Genomic DNA, 17,941 nt, shown 5'->3' on the forward strand with positions numbered 1-17,941 from the left:
CGCCCTCTTTCTTCTTAACGAAGAAGAAGCCTGCTCCAGCAGGAGAGGAGGATCTCCGAATGAATCCCCTTGCCAGGTTCTCCGTGATGTAGGCAGACATGGCCCTTGTTTCAGCAGGAGACAGAGGATATATCCGTCCTCGAGGTGGTGTAGTTCCCGGGAGTAGGTCGATGGCACAGTCATAAGGACGATGTGGCGGCAGTACCTCTGACTCCTTTTTATCAAAGACGTCCGCGAAGGACCAATAGTCCGAGGGCAGTCCCGGTAGGGACTCCGGAACCGGAGGTCGTCGGATGGGCTGTATAGTCTTCAGACAGTTCTCGTGGCAAAAGGAGCCCCATCAGGTGATTTCACCAGTACGCCAGCTGACTGACGGTTCGTGTGTCCGTAACCAGGGGAGTCCCAGCAGGAGTTGATGAGACATGTGTGGGAGGACGTAGAGAGCGATGTTCTCGGTGTGCAGGGCACCGATACGTAGTTCCACCGGCTTGGTGATCCACGAGATGGTGTCAGAGAGGGGTCTCCCATCTACAGAGGCAATCACGAGGGGTTTGTCGAGTGGAGTAACAGGCACCTGGTACTTGTCCACCGTGGCCTGCTGGATGAAATTGCCTGCTGCCCCGGAATCGAGGTACGCCTTGGCCGTGAACCGCGTCTCTCCCGTTGTTACTTGAACAGTCCACGTAACCGGGTCTGAGAGAGTCCCAGCACCTAGGGTGGCCTCTCCTACCAACCCTAGGCTTTGGAGTTTCCCGGCCTCTCAGGACAGGAACGTAGCAGGTGTGTGCCCTCTCCGCAGTAGAAGCAGAGGCCCTTGGCGAGCCGTTCTGCTCGGCATTGTTCGGACTGCCGCAAACGGTCAATCTGCATGGGCTCGTGGACAGAGACACCAGACGACGCTGACTGAAGTACGGCGGGCTTCTGCGGAGGAGAGGAATGCCGTATCGGACGTCTCTCACGGGACACCTCTTTGGATCGTTCCTGGAATCTGAGGTCCACGCGGGTGGCTAGTGCGATCAGGGCATCCAGGGTGGAAGGAACATCGCGACCTGCCAGCTCGTCCTTAATACGACTGGAGAGTCCTTCCCACAAGGCGGCGGTGAGGGCTTCATTGTTCCACCCCAATTCTGAGGCCAAAGTGCGGAAGCGGATGGCATACTGTCCCACCGTCATGGTCCCCTGACGTAGCTTGAGGAGTGATGAGGCGGATGCGGCGGCACGTCCGGGTTCGTCAAAGGTGGTTCTAAACGCCTGCAGGAAGTCCTGGATGTTAGTGGTTACAGGGTCCTCCTTTTCCCACAAGGGGTTCATCCAGGCCAGTGCCTCACCCTCTAGATGGGACATCACAAACGCCACCTTGGCTTGGTCGGAGGCAAACAGGTGCGGAAGCAGCTTGAAATGGAGGGAGCACTGGTTTAAGAATCCTCTGCAGGTCTTGGGATCTCCGGCATATCGGGGTGGAGAGGCCAAGCGGAGTTTAGAAGCTTTCGAGGTAGCCGCCACAGGAACCGTGGCCGTGGTCTGTGCAGTAGTAGCCTGAGATGTCAGGGATGTGGCAGTTGCTTGCAGCGTGTTCAGGCGGGTATCCACTGAGGACATGAAGGACAGCATGCGGGACTGGGTCTCACGCTGTCGTACGAGTTCCTGCTGCAAGGTGCCCAGCTGGGCCGCTAGTGCTTCGGCGGGATCCAAGACCTGTTCTTACTGTTAGGGCCAGGTGGACGGGCAGACCCAGGAGGTGGATCCACTGGACTGAACACCTCACCGAAGGCAAGGTGCCCGGTAGCTGGAGCACTACAGGTAGCAGGACAGTCCGTTCAGAAGAGTAGAATGTAGAAGTCCCTGGGACCACGGAGTCACTGAAGGTAGTCCGGGTGACGGAGCTCAGGTTCGGAGGCCGAGATGACGTCAGGCAGAGTCCGGAACTGACGGAGCGAGAAGACAGGTCACCACAGGGATCGGAGATGGTGTGAACTGACGGGATGGCAGACAGTCACCGTTCGGGGTTCGGGTATCGTCAGGACCGGTTGGCGAGGCAGGAGCGGCTCTACGAGAGAGATAGGTAAGTATACCACAAGACACAAGGAGACCTGACTCCTAGCTAGCAAAACACAAAGAACAGGCCCCGCCCACTTGGAAAAGAACCCCCTTTATACCCTGTACCTGCCTCTTCAATATCCTGTTGGAGGACGCTGGCCCTTTAAGAAAAGGTCAATGACCGCGTGCGCGCCCTAATGCGCATGCGCGAGGCCCGGGTGCCAGAAGCCAGAGCAGGGAGCGGTGAACAGGAGGCAGGAGAGCCGGGCTGAAGCAGAGCTGCCGACGGGCGCCGGGAGCGGGGACCGGGCCGCCTGGGGACCGCAGGTGATGGGGCATGGAGGCTGTGGAGCGGGGGACGCCTGGCAGAGGAGCCGGGGAGCGAGGCAGGGGAGCCGGGGAGCGAGGCAGGGGAGCCGGGGAGCGTGACAGATGGAATAGCATGCCGCTGCAAGATGCTGTGGTAGCCATGCTGGTTTAGTATGCCTTCAATTTTGAATAAATCCCCAACAGTCACCAGCAAAGCACCCCCACACCATCACACCTCCTCCTCCATGCTTCACGGTGGGAACCAGCCATGTAGAGTCCATCCGTTCACCTTTTCTACAAAGACACGGTGGTTGAATGCAAAGAGCTCAAATTTGGACTCATCAGACCAAAGCACAGATTTCCACTGGTCTAATGTCCATTCCTTGTGTTCTTTAGCCCAAACGAGTCTCTTCTGCTTCTTGCCTGTCTTTAGCAGTAGTTTCCTAGCAGCTATTTTACCATGAAGGCCTGCTGCACAAAGTCTCCTCTTAATAGTTGTTCTAGAGATGAGAAGGTGTGTCCAAACTTTTGGTCTGTATTGTACATACATACACACACTCACTCACATATAAGGGGGCTTTACACGCTACGATATCGTTAATGAATTATCGTCTGGGTCACGTTGTCTGTGACGCACATCCGGCGTCATTAACGATATCGCAGTGTGTAAAACTTAAGAGCGATCTGAAACGATCGCAAAAGAGGGCAAAATCGTTTGCCGCGGAGAGGTCGTCCTGAAATAAAAAAGCGTTTTCTGCTTTTAGCGATGTTGTTTGTCATTCCTGCGGCACCACACATCGCTATGTGTGACACCGCAGGAGCGACAAACATCTCCTTACCTGCCTCCACCGGCAATGCGGAAGGAAGGAGGTGGGCGGGATGTTTACGTCCCGCTCATCTCCGCTTCTCCGCTTCTATTGGATGGCTGCCGTGTGACATCGCTGTGACACCGCACGACCCTCCCCCTTAGAAAGGAGGCAGTTCCCCGGCTAGAGCGACATCGCAGAGCAGGTATGTGCGCGTGACGCTGCTGTAGCAATAATGTTCGCTACGGCAGCGATCACCACAATTGCTAGCGATGTTGCAGCATGTAAAGCCCGCTATACACTCAGCTTTATATATTAGATGTATATTTTTAACCAGAGTGTCCATATATCCAATTGCATCTACAAAAGCTTTAATAATTGCAGCAGATTAATATTATTTATTTCTATTACCTCAAATCTCAGGAAGGATATAAGCACTTTGTGTAAGTGTAGAGGGTGTAACCCCTACGAAGGATTTTGATTCACTGTGTCTTTAAGGGAACAAGGCTCCCCCTTCTGCGTGCAATGGACTGGCCCACGACTCCCTTTCTGTGTGTGTGTGTGTGTGTGTGTGTGTGTGTGTGCTCGCTTGGCCTGCCCCAATAAAAGTGTGATAAGAGAGGAAGTAGAGTGTGGGAGGTTCCAGGAGGTTGTGAGAGAAGGAGAAGCCTGAGAAAGTTTGTATCGGATCCGGTAGGAGACATCGCCTGGATGAGCCCAAAGGGAAGAAAAGTTTTCAACCCTCTGTCTCGAGGGAAGGGTACGCCAACGTACCATGAATACTGAGAGAGGATCGGTCCTGCAGACGGTGTTGTCAGTTTGCAGCAGGGTGCAGCAGTTGGGGACTAGGTTAGGCCTCCTTAGTTATAGTGCGATGTCCGCACGGTCCCTTTAGGTAAGACCAGTTAGGCTAGAGGTCAGAGCAGGATTATCCGCTATCCATATATTTTTAACTTGCTGTTTTACATATTGTTGAACATTGTTATAGTTGTGGAGACCGAGATATTCGCCTCAGCTAAAGAGTTCAATTGATTATTGTGTATTTCTTCCCGCCTGTACTCTTCTTTCCTGGCTGTCAGCGGCTTGCGCTTGTAACCTCCTTTAGATAAACATCTACCCTAGTTTATCCGTTAACTCGTCTGATACTGTGACTGGCTCTACACCGCGGTGGTTACTTGGTCATTGCTTCATAACGCTTACCTGCTGTGGAGTTTCTTCAATCATGAATGTTTTTTTTGCTCTTCTCCAGGCAACAGCCATAAACTTACCTTCCTTTCTCATAAGATGATCAAGTTGTTATTTTAACTTATCACTCATGGCTTACACTTCATCTTTACCCTTTCAAATCGATAGTGTAGAAGTATCGTCATGTAAACGAGCCTCAAGATCAACTGCATAGACAAATACTATCATGCATTAAAATCTTGCGCTTGCGCCACGCATTCTCAACCCGGCAGATGTACAATAGTCTCCCTGCTGGCAACAAAGTCCTAACTGAACGTTATTACGACTGTTTCCCACAGAAGTTAGAGTACCTAGAATGCATCAGGCTATGCGCAAACAGCGCATGCAAAAGAATTCTAATCAGTGAATTAGCAAAAGGGTAGAGCTGTCAATCAAAGCCAAAGGGAAAACATTGGTCCTTTTTTTATTCAAAGAATCACAAGGCATTAAAATCTTGCGCATGAGCCATGCATTTACAACCTCATGGGTATACAATAATCTCCCTGTCAGCTACAAAGTCCTCACTGAACGTTATTGAGACTGTTTCCCACAGAAGTTAGAGCACCTGGAATGTGTCAGGCTATGAGCACACAGCGCATGCACAAGATTTCTAATCAGTGAAATAGCAGAAGGGTAGAGCTGTCAATCAAAGGCAAGGGGAAAGTGTGCCGCCCCGGTGTTAGTCGGGCTGCTTGGATCCGGGATCGTGGTGGCTCGAGGCGCCCGGACCCGGGTTGGCAGACACTTTGATCTGTGAAAGGGGGTATTTACAGGGGATAAGTTTGTGACGCCACCTGTAGGTTGCGGTAATGGGAGTACCGCCGCTGATGTAAGGAGTACCGGGGCAGATGGAGTTATGTAGCCTGATATTAGTGCTTCCACAGGTAGGGATGGCCCCGTGCTCAGGGGTGTTGGTGGTTACTTGGGAGAGCAAGGTGCAGGGGGACCAGGGTACTCACTGTGGGTATTCATGGTGCTGGATGAGGATTATAAAGGAGACACACATGCTGCAAGTAAACCAAATTTTCTGTGTGCCGCTGCTACTGCGGGAAGCCCGTCCAAGTACCCGGTCCCACCGATGTCACGTAGTAATCCGGAGCCTGCCTCCATGCATAGTTTCGTGTCCGTGTGGGTCCCTCTAGCCTGAAACTATAAGGTCCCGCTTCTTCAGTTTTTAAGTGAAGATATGCTCCCAAGGGCTGGCACTTGGGACTTTGATGGGTTGCTTTCTCTGGAAAACCCTGTCCCCCACAGTGTGCTGATGCCCTCAGTCTCAGAGCTCTCTGGTAAGGTCCCTGAAGGTCCCCTTCCTCTGCAGGTTAATTGCCAGGACGTTGAATCGGCTCCTGACCTAGAGTCCTGTACCCCGTCGTGCTCGGTACCGGTCAGTTCTTTTGGGCTTGCTGGTTCCGACAGTCCTCATAGACTATGTCCGTCGCACCCTTTTCCAATGTCACTCCCACCGGTCCCTGACTTCCCTGATCCCGGACCACCGTCTGCGACCCAACCTCGGTCTAGCTCCCCGGGAGCTTACTCTCCCCAGCTTCTTTCTCTTTGAGGGCTCTCACTCGACTCCTCCACTTCCCTCCCACCAGTCTGCCTGACCCCTAGGTGGGTGGCTCTTTTCCAGCTAGGCCAACCCACTGGTGTGTCTGACAGGTCACAATGTGAGGTGTTGATTGGGATTTGTGGTGCTGATGGAGGTGACGCCGGTTTCTGGGAACTTGGAACCGTGGGGGGTAGGTCCTGCACCCTGGGTAAGGATGCAGTACCCTGTGGCACCCTGATGGTCCTTTTTTATGCAAAGAATCGCAAGGCATTGAAATCTTGCGCATACGCCATGCATTTACGACCTGGCGAATGTACAATAATCTCCCTGCCGGCAACAGAGTCCTCACTGAATGTTATTGGGACTGTTTCCCACAGAAGTTAGAGCACCTGGAACGTGTCAGACTGCGAGGACACAGCGCATGCGCAAGATTTCTAATCAGTAAAATAGCAGAGAGATTGAGCTGTTAATCAAAGGCAAGGGGAAAGCATTGGGCCTGGATCATGCAAATTATCGGAGCACTTGCTGAGAATAAGACTATGCTTAGATAATTTACCAGCCTAAAATATCACATGTATAGTACATACCAATAATTCTGAGACATAAAACTCATTAGCTCTAATTTTTCTGAGTAAACTAATAGAAAGTCTAAAAAAAGGAAATGTGTCATTGGAGAATACAATTTAAATCTGATTTTATGTTAACTGTATGAAAAATATATATATTTTTCATATTTTTCATATCACTATTGAAAAAATGTATAATCTCTAACAATAACATTAGCAGCAATAGAATGACTTAGACCTTTTTTGGTCGCATGTAAATATAAACTAAAAATGGCATTGAGAAAAGAGGAGGAAGAGGTGATCCGTAACATCACCGATTGTGAATGGTGAATCCTGGTAAAGTTATTGAAATGTTATCCATCATTGTAAGCCTGTCTGCGATGATAATGAAGCTACTGAACAGTCATCTGTATAGAACAGGGAGAATGAAGCTAGAAGAATATTAGTGTTGAAAACGGAAAGATTTCTGATTATCTTAAATATTTGGTGTATAAAAATATATATACAGTATATATACGGTTGAAACCAGAAGTTTACATACACTATCTACAAAGACACATATGCATGATTTTATCATTATCTGACATGAAATCAAAATAAACCTTTCCTGTTTTAGGTCAGTTAGGAACCAAAATTATTTAGATTTGCAAAATGCCAGAATAATGAGAGAGAAAAAAATGTTTAAGGCATTTTTATTACTTTCTGCAAAGTCGAAAGTTTACATACATTTCATTAGTATTTGGTAGCATTGCTCTTAAGCGGGCTTTACACGCTACGATATCGTTAATGAATTATCGTCGGGGTCACGGTGTTTGTGACGCACATCCGGCGTCATTAACGAGATCGCAGTGTGTAACACTTAAGAGCGATCTTAAACGATCGCAAAAGAGGACAAAATCGTTTGCTGCGGAGAGGTCGTCCTGAAACAAAAAATTGTTTTCAGGATGATAGCGATGTTGTTCGTCGTACCTGCGGCAGCACGCATCGCTGTGTGTGACACCGCAGGAGCGACGAACATCTCCTTACCTGCCTCCACCGACAATGTGGAAGAACGGAAGTGGGCAGGAAGTTTACGTCCCGCTCATCTCCGCCCCTCCGCTTCTATTGGCCGCCTGCCGTGTGACGTTGCTGTGATGCCGCATGACCCGCCCCCTTAGGAAGGAGGCGGGTCGCCGGCCAGAGCGACTTCGCAGGGCAGGTAAGTGCGTGTGACGGGAGAAAGCGAGGTTGTGCGACACGGGCAGCGATATGCCCGTGTCACACAACCGACGGGGGCGGGTACGATCGCTTACAATCTCGCTAGCGAGATCGCAGCGTGTGAAGCCCGCTTTACACTGTGTGACTTGGGTCAAATATTTTGAATATCCTTCCACAAGCTTCTCACAATAGTTGAAAGAAATTTGGGCCATGTTTGTAGGTCGCCTTTGCTCGCACCAGCCTTTTCAGGTTTGCCCATAAATTTTTAATAGGATTGAGATCAGGGCCACTCCAAAACATTGGGTTTGTTGTGCTTAAGCCACTTTGTAACCAGTTTGGCAGTATGCTTCAGGTCACTGTCTATTTGGAAGAGCCCATTTCCGCCCAAGTTTGAGATGTTGCTTCAGTATTGCCACATAATCTTCTTTCCTCATGATGCCATCTATTTTGTGAAGTGCACCAGTCCCTCCTGCAGCAAAACAACCCCACAACATGATGCTGCCGTCCCCGTGTTTCACAGTTGGGATGGTGTTCTTAGGCTTCAAAACTTCTCACTTTTTCCTTCAAACGTAACGATGTTCATTAGGGCCAAACAGTTCAATTTTAGTTTCATCAGACCACAGGACATGTCTCCAAAAATTAAAGGGAACCTGTCATCAGAAATTTAGCTTGAAACCTAAAAGTTCCCCCCTCTGCAGCTCCTGGGCTGCATTCTAGCAGGTTCCTGTACTTTTTGTGGCCCCTTTTAAACCAAATTAAATACTTCATAAACTTGTACCTTTTGCTATGTAAATTTTGTAAATCGTCCATGGGGGCGGGCTCTCTGCTGACCGTTGCTGTTCCTCCAGCACATTGACGCCGTCCCCCCACGCTCCATTTCATCCATCAGGACGCCGCCCACTGCGCCCGAGGTGCCGCCCATGCCAGGATCGCTGGTGACGTGTGTCACAAGCACGAGATTATGGGCGGCGCTGTGATTGCATCGCAAGTGCCCGCCCATAATCTCATGGACGCGCTTTCCCCCACTGCCTCCAGCATTCTGCGCAAGCGCTTGCCGGCCAAATGACCTGACGTCACCTCCTTCCCATCTTACCCTGCAGCAGGGCAAGATGGGAAAGAGGTGACGTCGGGTCATCTGGCCAGCAAGCACTTGCGCAGAACGCTGGAGGAAGAGGGGAAAGTGCGGTCACAAGGTTATGGGCGGCACTTGCTGATGACACTCACAGCGCCGCCCATAACCTCGTGCCTGCGCCAAACGTCACCAGCGGTTACACGTGCACACAGTGCACAGTCCCGCTACAGTCGCACAGCGCATGCGCGGGACCACGGGCGCCCAGGGGCGGCATCCTGAGATATAAAATTCAGCATTGGGGGGCGGCGTAAATCTGCTGGAGGAACAGCAACGGTTAGCAGAGAGCCCGCCCCCATAGACGATTTACAAAATTTACATAGCAAAAGGTACAAGTTTATAAAGTATTTAATTTGGTTTAAAAGGGGCCACAAAAAGTACAGGAACCTGCTAGAATGCAGCCCAGGAGCTGCAGAGGGGGAAACTTTTAGGTTTCAAGCTAAATTTCTGATGACAGGTTCCCTTAATCTTGGCATTTTTATGTTTCTTTTAGAGTAATGGCTTCGTCCTGGCAGAGTGGCCTTTCAGCTCATGTTAATACAGACCTCATTTTGGATAATGACACAATTTTACCAGCTTCTGCCAGCATCTTCACAAAATCTTTTGCTTTTGTTCTTGGATTGATATGCACATGTCTGACCAAAGCACGTTCATCTCTGGTACACAGAGCCCATCACCTTCCTGAGCAGTATGATGACTGGACATTTCCATCTTGTTTGTACTTGTGTATAATTGTTTGTACAGATAAACGAGGCACCTTCAGGTATCTGGAAATTGCACCAAAGCATGAACCAGACTTGTGTAAGTCTACAATTTTCTTACTGAGATCTTGGCTGATTTCTTTTTACTTTCCCATGATGCTACACAAAAAAGCAGTGTGTTTCAGGAGTGCATTAAAATACATCCACATGTGTGTCTCCTCTCTAATTAACTCAGATGTTACCAATAAACCTATCAGAAGCTTCCAAAGAAATGACATCATCATATGAGCTGTCCCATATTGTTTAAAGGCATTCTACTCTTATGTATGTAAACTTTTGACTTTGTAGAAAGTAATAAAAAAATTCTCTCTCTCTCTCTCTCTCTCATTATTCTTCTATTTGGCAAATATAAATAATTTTGGTTCCGAATTGACCTAAAACAGAAAAGGTGTAATGCCTGTCTGGATCAACAGACTCAGGTGGGATGTAATGGACAGGCTAGAGGGAAGCCACTCACCAAGCAGGACCCCCAGAACCCCGAAACCCTTTAACCCCTATACAGGGATTTGGAATTACACAGGGTCCTGGAGATCACTACCTGTGGAAGGCTGCAGACTGATGAGAGTAGTCGTCAGGCAGGGTCAAACCAGGTAATAGCAGAACAGGGACAGAATCGGCAGACAAGCACGTAATCAGAAACAAGCAGAGGTCAAAACCGGATAGGGCAGCGAGGTACAAAAACAGCAAGCCAGAAGGGTAGTCAGGAAACACACAGAAGTCAGCACACAGGAATCACAAAACAGAATAGGGCGGATCAGGAGCCAATAAATCAGAACTATCTAATGCAGAGATGAGCAGACAGGAGGGGACCTAAGAAGGGTGTGGTGTCTTCCCATTGGCTGTAGCTGAACGCTGGCAACTTCAACTAGAAGACACACGCCACCCACAGTCAGCCAGTGGTACTGCAGATCCCAAGATAACCCAGCCAGTGGATGATCGGAGCCTGCGCCCACCGGTGCCGCTGCCATCAACTCCTCTCCCATCACCAGCACCATCCACGACAGGAACACGGCGTCGCCTGGTGATTGGAGCAGAAATCGCTGTAGCGGACTCCAGTGGTGACGTAACAAAAGGTTTATTATGATTTCATGTCAGAGAGTGATAAAAACCTACAGATGTGTCTTTATAGATAGTGTATGTAAACTTCTGGTTTCAACTGTAGATAGTGATATGGAAAATTGAATAAAAAATATTAATAATAAAATAAAAATAAAAAAAATGAAACAATGGGACTTAACTAATCAGTCATTTTTTATTGACGCATTCCCTTTAAATAGACAATGCTCCTCCAACCTCCCCGTAGACCACCTGAGCCTTTGGGAGACTGCGCGGGCTGCATATATAGTGTGTCCTGAGGGTACTATTGTCTTATATATTGTAGCAGTGATTTAAAGGGAACCTGTCATCACTTTCTGTCTGAACCACAGACATCGGCCGCGCTATTGCAACCAGGTAAGTTTTAATCTGAAATGCCACAGCATTCAGAGTAACCATAGTTTTAAAATCCGACTTCGGACTGTAGGTTAAGATGACTAGTCAGAGGCAGGTCACTGGGGACTCCTCCCCATGATGGACAAATTGACTGATAGGTCTCCCCCTATGAATGTACAATAGGATAAAGAGTTGCACACAAGTCACAATGTATATGGGAATGATGAAAAGCAAAACTGCTATGGGAATACTAGACTGAAAAATACAATGAACCATCTGAAAAAGTGAAAAAACGGGAAAAATGGAATATGCATAACTGCTATGAATAATAGGAATATAAGAGCTGTTTAGCCATTGTATTGATCAATGCAAAAGAGCCCCAAAACCACACCAAGGTAATCTCTATTTTTGGGGTCCCTAGCCTATATGTAACCTCACCTGCAGTTAAAAAACTTGCTCTGTATGGGAAGCAAAGGACCAAGCTATATATGTGAAGTGAAACAAATTGCTGTGGGTGGGGCAAGGTTCTCAGACAAAAAGTGCATACTAACTAAAGAATGTATGTCTGGAACACCAATGGTGTGAACAAGGTGAAAGACTCAAAAACATAATTATACAATAGGATAAAGAGTTACACACAAGTCACAATGATGAAAAGCAAAACTGCTATGGGAATACTAGACAGAAAAATACAATGAACTATCTGAAAAAGTGAAAAAAACATGACATTGCTTCCCATACAGAGCAAGTTCATTAACTGCAGGTGAGGTTATGTGCCGCCCCCGTGCCGGCAGCCGGTGCTGCTCGGATGCGGATCTACGATGCGGCTCGAGGGGTCCTCTGGACCCAGGGGTCGCGCGGACACTCCGAATAAAAGGGGACGTATTTATACGGGATTGTTTGTAAGATGTCTGTGACGCCACCCACGGTGTGTGGTGAGATGCGGCACCACCGCTGCCGCTGCGTGGCTCCCGGGGACGTTGGGCCGGCAGCTGGATGTTAACCCCTCCGCGGGTAGGGATGGATGTCCTGGGGTCCTTTGTCTCTATGTTGAGGATGGTGAGTGCAGGGGTAGGCACACCCGGCAGGGGCCGGGGGTGTTAAGGTCAAAGAAAGCACACAAGTCCTGTGGTAAACCAAGGTGATGGTGGCCGGCTGCCGCAGACGGGTTTATCTGATCGCACACCCGGGTTGGTAGTCAAAGTCTTTCTCCTCTGCACTCAGTGTTTTGTAGGTAGGACTTCCCGGTGTGAAACACGGGAGTCTGCTCCTGGTCTTTTGGTTGAGAGCCGTGCCCGTCTGACACTGACCCTTGGAATCTACAGGCCCTGGCGGCGGCCCTATCCCTCTCTGTGGGTGGTTGTCTACTTTTCGGGACTTAGGTTGGGACTGGACCTAAAATCCTGCCCTCAATTGGTTAATTAGCTAGGCCATCGGTGCTGGTTCTGGCTTCAGGGTCCAAGTACCCCCTCTGTGCACATGGTTTCCGGGTCGGTTCTCCGGTGTCGGTACTGGTGGGCTCCAACCCTGTCCCGGTCCACCTCGGATCTCCGGCACCCATCTTCCCGTCTCCTGCAGACTCTAGCTACCGTCTGCCACCTAGCCAAGGTGTCAGGGCTCCGACCCTGGTACCTGCCAGACTTCACCTCCACACTTGAACTCAACCTGATCTTATCTGACTGTTTTCCCGCCTCGGGCTCTCCAGACCCCTAGGTGGGCGTTCACTATCCGCCTGGTCCCACCCACTGGTGTGTCCATCCTTCCCTGAAGGGGGTGACTAGGGTTTCAGGTCAGCTGATTTAACCCTTCATGGGATGGGTGTTAAGCGGGGGCCTATATGTTCAACTACCTGGTTTCCAGGGCGCTACAGTTACATATAGGCTAGGGACCCCAAAAATATAGATTACCTTGGTGTTGGTTTGGGGCTCTTTTGCATTGATCAATACAATGGCTAACATCTCTTATATTCCTATTATTCATAGCAGTTATGCATATTCCATTGTTCATGTTTTTCACTTTTTCAGATAGTTCATTGTATTTTTCAGTCTAGTATTCCCATAGCAGTTTTGCTTTTCATTATTCCCATATACATTGTGACTTGTGTGCAACTCTTTATCCTATTGTATAGTTATGTTTTTTGAGTCTTGCACCATGTTCACACCATTGGTGTTCCAGAGATACATTCTTTAGTTAGTATCCCCTTATCAATGGACATACCTGTCAGTAAAATAGATCAGGGAGGGAAGACATCTCTGTTCACCTGCCTTGAACTTGTTATTGGACACACACAGTCCCCGGTCGTTTTATTAAAGTTTATTTCTCTGACTGCTGTGCTATTTCAGAGTAAAACACCCCTGGGTGCAATAAGGGATCCGCTGTTTGATTTATGCTGCTCGTGGCTCAGGTAGCATGAAACTAATAACAAGGCTCCCTTTCAATTCAGCATATGAAAAAGATTAAATCAACACCAGTAGATGGCACCAAAGATGTGGAAGACCTGGAAACTTTTTCCTGTAGCATCACATGAAGATTTGAATATATTTTTTTCTATTTTGTGAATAGTAATTTGTTAGAAAGTTCTGGGAATCTTTATTCTTTAACAATTATAACATTATAACTCTAAGAAGAAAAAATAAGACTTTTATAATCACTTGGATCGTAACTGTTGTAGCATAGGGAGCAAAGTGAATCAGCGACAATGCCGGCTATTGTACTAGGAGGTACCACCCAGTAAACAACAGTTATGGACTAAAGTGTTAATGTGGCGCCCCTGACCTGGTCAGGCACCACTGAGTACTGCACCCATGCTGGGGACAGTACAATACAGGTAATCCAGAAGGCTGACCGAGGTGTGACTACACAGGCGCATAGTGATCAGGTCTCACACATGTACCTATGAGAGGACCCCTGGGGATCCCAGGAGGGGGAAAAGCCTTCACCTTCACTGGAATAGTGGAGGGGGCCAAAAGCCTCCATCTCCTCTCAAGGGGTGTGGTAAGAGAGCCTGGTTGCTAGGTGGCGTAGGCAAGAACAGGAGAGGAGGAGCAGTGAGCCGGTTCAGTGCAGAGCAGAGTCCAGGGAGCTCCGAGAGGAGCTGACCCCTTCCCCTGGGGCTGTTGCAGTCTGACAGCGCCCGCGCAGTGGCTACCGACGGGGGAGAACGGTCACCTAGGAGTGCTACCCGAAACCCGTCTCCAGCTAAAGAGAGAGCACAGAGTGGGAAGTAAGGAGACTGCTAGGGAGTACCAGGCCCAAACGGGCGGCAGATCCCGGAGCGGGGATAGATCCACCTTTCCTTGCTAAACCTGCCGGTGTGGGGCCCTCAAAGCCCACACCACAACACCCAAAAGCCGCAGCCACGTAGCCACAGTTAGGGCCCATAGTTCACAGGAGGCAAGCAGCTGGAGTGATCTGGTCCAGGCGACAAGCAAACGGCAACCAAACGAGGGGAGCAGTTACTTCCCTGGGTGACCCCCATAGGGACTAAAAGTCGGGGTTACCCCAAACCACCAAGGGCTAAGGAAGGCGAGTTGGTAGTCACCATCAGAAGTCAGCCTGAAGGATACCTGGTTCCAGCCTGGTTCATCCCAGCTACGCCCGGGTTACTCACCCTGCCACCTGAAGTGAGTAAAATCCCTGAAAGACATCCTGCGTGTGTGGAGTTATTCTGCGCCTTGTGGTACTACGCACCTACACAGGGCCCTGGGGCTTGCCTCACTCTCAGGAGGCTATTCCAACTAACTGCACTCACCATCAGCCCCAGGCGTCCCCTAATCTGCAGTGGCGGTCCCCACTGACCGCAATTCTGAGAGTGGCGTCACGACAAATAGAAGATTTCCTACCTGTGACAAAGACCAGACTGTTCCATCCAAGTGGAGTCCCTGAAGGTAATGCACCGACACTACACATGCGGGGCTTCACATTGGCACCCTTAAACATGTTCCAGAAAAGGAAGTATTGTTGCAATTACACATGTTTTGTTATACACATGTTTATTTCCTTTTTGTTATTGGAACAACACACAAAGAATAGCAAATTGTACATAAATTTCGCACAAAACCCCAATAATTGGCTGACCAAAATTGTTGGCCCCTCAACTTAATATTTGGATATGCACCCTTTGAAATAAATATCAGCAATCACTTCCTATAACCATCAATAGCTTCTTATACCTCTCACCTCAAATTTTGGACTCTTCTTTATAAACTGCTCCAGGTCTCTCATATTTAAAGGCGTCTTCTCTCAACCGCAATTTTAAGATCTCTCCACAGGTGTCAATGGGATTTAGATCCAGACTCATTGCTGTCACTTCAGAACTCTCCAGCACTTTGTTTCCTTCCTTTTCTGGGGGCTTCTTGAAGTATGTTTGGGGTCATTCTCCTGCTGGAAGACCCATGACCTTGGAAGGAAACCCACATTTCTGACACTGAGCATTACATAGCAACCCCAAATCCTTTTGTAATCTTCATATTTCATGATGCCTTGCAAACAGTAAAGGCACGTAGTCCCAGATCCAGCAAAACAACCTCAAGACAAAGCCTCCACTATATTTTATTGTAGGTACTGTGTTTTTTTCTTTGTAGGCCTCATTCTGTTTTCGGTAAACAGTTGACTGATGTGATTTACAAAAAAGCTCTATGTTGGGCTAATCTCTCCACAAAATGCTTTCCCAGAAGGATTTTGGCTTATTCACGTATAGTGATGGGCATGCCTGCACTGTAAAAGTCCAGATCCACACGGGTTCATAAGTACCCAAGCACCAACCCCGGGCTTGTAGTTCTCAAAGAACTCTGGGTAACAATCCGGCCACTCGGGTAATAATGAAAACTCAAAGAAAGAAAATAATAATGAAGCAAGCCCTTTATACCTACCGGTCTTCGTCAGGTTGTAACTGCTTCTGGGGCCACTCAGTATCTTCATGCATTTACACCGCTTCCCCCACCCACTGTCAGTTCCCACATCTCTGATTGGTTGCAAAAATACTCACCTTTACATCCAACAGGTGTGAACAGGCGGCAGTTGAGAGCACATTATAACTACAAAAATACATACAGCTGCACTCTAGAATGCTAACATTGGGAACTCTGGTGTTGCATTGCTGCTATAGGAAAATTTATATATATAGCTAATACATAAGCTAAGTATACATTTTCCTACAGCAGTAATCGAATACCCGAGTTCCCTTATTCAATGTTCGCATTCTAGAGTGCAGCTGTGTGTATTTTTGCAATTATAATGTGTTTTCAGCTAGCACCTGTTCACACCTGAATCTCTTTTTTTCAGATTTTCCTATAGCAGTAATGCAATACCAGAGTTCCTTTATTCAATGTTAGCATTCTAGAGTGCAGCATTATGTAATTTTGTAGTTATAATCTGATTGGTTGCAGTCAGACAGCACCCCTAGCCTATGTTACAGTGTGTCTGACTGCTTTCAGAGGCGCTGTCTGATCTAGATTGGTGTAAAAATATATAAATAAGAAAATTGGCGTAGAGTTCCCCATATTATGATACCCAGCCATGAGAAAGCATATGGCTACAGGCTGCAGCCCCCAGCTGTACACGTTATCTTGACTGTGTGTCAAAATAAGAACTGCATGCAGATTTTTAAAAAATATTTAAATAAATAATTTTAAAAAACGGCCTGCAGTCTCCCCAATTTTGATATCTAGCCATGATAAAACTGACAGCTGGGAACTGGTATTCTCATGCTGGGGAGGCCCATGGTTATTGGGCCCCCAGCCTAATAAGCGCGGCCTGCAGCCACCCAGGATTTGCGCATCCATTAGATGAGACAATCCCGGAACTTTACCCATCTCACCCCAATTGCCCTGATGTGTTGGCAATCGGGGTAATAAGGGGTTAATAACAGCTCACAGCTGCCACTAAGCCCTAGATTGGTAATGGGAGGCATCAATATGACTTACCGCTTCCCCCATTACTAATCTGTAACTGAAAAGAAATCAACACAAACACTGAAAAAAATCTTTATTTGAAATAAAGTACACAAAAACACACCCTGTTTCACCCCTTTATTACCCCCAAAACATCCAGGTGCATCATAATCCACACAAGGTCCCACAACATTTCTGGCTCTGCTACATCTGAAGTTAGAGAGCATGGGCATAGAATATGACCACTCGCTGTGAACTTCAGGCAGAGACTGAGCCCCACGATGAGTGGTCACTGCTGGAGGTTCCCACAGTCCTCTACCTATGATCGCATGACCTCATTGACCTGTGTGACCTTTTTTGCTATAGGTTCAAGATTGACATGTGTCTTGATAAATACTCCCCTGTGTATTTATAAATTTCCACCCTGTGCTGGTTTGTTATGTAAGTTGCAACCTTGTCATTATGAGAATTTGGAGTTAATGAAAGGTCAATGTGGATACAGCCATACAAAATCCTTAGCCCAGGCTTCTTCACAAGGGAGTACAAGGGGGGACATAACATGGATGCAAGAGGTAAGGAAAATCACTTCTACTTCGAAAGTGTGTGGAATGTTGCACTATAATGAGTTATTAGACTGCTAAAGGCCCACATACTGTTCTTGGATCCATTTATGTCTGCGTCCGCCAGTGTATGAGAGTAGATAGACCGTGAGACTGCTATGATATGGAGCACCGCACCTTGGAGACAGGAAGCTTAGGCCTAGTTGATCTCATACCCTTTGCTTTTAGGTGAAAAGAACCTGTACAAAGCTCCCCTCTGCAGATTTTTAACAATTTGGTGAAAATTGAACAGTTATTCAAAAATAAATTACAACGGAAATGGGTATTCATTAACTTAATATTTTTGTCATAGCAGCGTGGTGAGGGAAGAGAGTCCTCGAAGTTGGAATTTGGAGTTTGTGGCGGAATGGTGGGGGGAACCCACAAGGTTCTAGACCCTAAACCTACAAAATTGACCACCACTCAAAGATAAAGCCAGACT

Source organism: Anomaloglossus baeobatrachus, chromosome 2 (genome assembly GCF_048569485.1).
Source record: "Anomaloglossus baeobatrachus isolate aAnoBae1 chromosome 2, aAnoBae1.hap1, whole genome shotgun sequence".
In the NCBI taxonomy this organism is placed as follows: domain Eukaryota; kingdom Metazoa; phylum Chordata; class Amphibia; order Anura; family Aromobatidae; genus Anomaloglossus; species Anomaloglossus baeobatrachus.